Source organism: Arachis duranensis, chromosome 4 (assembly GCF_000817695.3).
Source record: "Arachis duranensis cultivar V14167 chromosome 4, aradu.V14167.gnm2.J7QH, whole genome shotgun sequence".
Classification (NCBI taxonomy): domain Eukaryota; kingdom Viridiplantae; phylum Streptophyta; class Magnoliopsida; order Fabales; family Fabaceae; genus Arachis; species Arachis duranensis.
In genome coordinates, this window is record NC_029775.3 from 105,525,831 (window position 1) to 105,527,788 (window position 1,958).

Consider the following 1,958-nt stretch of genomic DNA (forward strand, 5'->3'; position numbering starts at 1 on the left):
ACCAACCAATCCAACAAGTAAAAAAGATAAAATTAAAGTAAAAAATATATATAATAACTAACTGCATTATAGGAAAATAACTTCCATATTCTGCAAACAGAAAGAAAAATTAAGTATATATGCATATTATGACTAAAAATTTGTCTTGAAATATTGTTTGCACACTTATAAAAAAATTAAAGCCAATTAAAAATCTTTTATGTACAAAAAAATATAATCCATATTTCATATCTTATTACTCTTAATAGTTTATACAGTTGACTTAGTAAGCTTAATCCAAATTAAAATTCCACTCACTACCAGCTAAATCAACATATAATTTTGTTCACTTTTTTCAAGCATTAAGATTTTGAAAGAACTAAAAATAGACTATCAAAATTATAGAGAATGTTCGCCCTATTCATGTGTTGGTATCATTGTACTCTCTGAATTTTTGTTTTGTATGTGACTTTAATTTTTTCTGAAAATAGGATATGAACAATTGAATATTAGTTTTATAGGCACAATCAACCAAGAAAATAAACAAAGAATAAGCTCAAAATTAGAAAAAAAAAAAAAGTAAAAGAGGAGATAACAAATATGCGATTGAATTTTAAGTTTCAATAGACCAATAAGAGAACAATTATGAAAATAACAGCAAAAACCAAGTAATTGATTTTTACTTGTCACCACCAACCTTGCTAACCTAATTGTTTTGTGTAAAATTCGAGAGATTATTAAATAATTAGTTAATAACTATTTATTAATCAAGAAAAGTAAAAAATTAAATTTTATAGTTTAATGTGATAGAGAAAATTAAAATAAGAATTTTGACACTAATTTTAAAGAATTTGGCACAAGAGTGAATCGAACGGGCCGAACCGAACGAACCGAATCCATTACGGGTCCAAGGGCCCAACAAACCCATCTAAATTCATTTATCTTTTTCATCATCATTTCCACGCTGGGAAACTCAAGGAAAGGGGAAATGATACTCTTTCAAAATACAAACCCTTGATTAGATTCAAATCCTTATAACTTTTGATCCAGAACTTCAATCGATGCACTGTTGTTATTATTTATTTAACCCTTTTTTTTTCAAAGGCTCCTAGTTACAAATATTCTTCATACTATTATATATACTAAATCTTATTTTTAGAAGTCGTAATATCTCACCACCTCTGTCTTATGATTTGAGCAGAAGGCTCTGTGTGGTAGGGTCTTATATTTTGAAGCTGTAACGACAAAAGAAGTTAAAATTCAAATAAATTAAAAGTAATTTGAAAACTAATTCAAAAATTTTTAAAACAAGTACTGAACAAGATTCCACATAAATAAACACCTACAACTACAACAGATTTGTTATTTGGATGCTCTTTCTTGTACTATTTTCTAAACTCAAACTTACAAAACGAAAATATAGCAAAAAAAATTTTAATCAAAAATCAAGAACAAACAAAAAATTATAACAAAAATCAGGAAAAAAAAGTAAGAACAAATCAGAAGAAAAATCATAAAGAAAATAATGAATTCAGAAATCAGTAATTTTAAAATTAAAATAAAATAATGAACCCAAAATAAGTCATAAAATCAAAATCAGAATAAACAAAAAAAAGAATAAAATCAGAACAAATACTAAAATCCAATAAAAATAAAACAAAATCAAAATAAAACAGGAACATAAGCATATATCATAATTCAGGGTTTAAGGCTTAACTTCTGTAAACTAACTAGTGAGTGAGTTACTTGGAGATAGTAATGGCACAGATGATTTTTCTGGCGTAGTGGCAGCACAGACAGCACAATGATGGCGGCAGTGACCAACCGACAGGCTGCATTATGATTTTTTTAAAATAAATTTCAAAAAAAAAGGGAGAGAGAAGAGGACAATCTATCTAGAGGGAGAAAAAAGAGAGCTCCGATGGTGATAAAGTGAGTAGTGGTTGGTGGCACTGATGCTAACAAAGGGAGCTACCAGA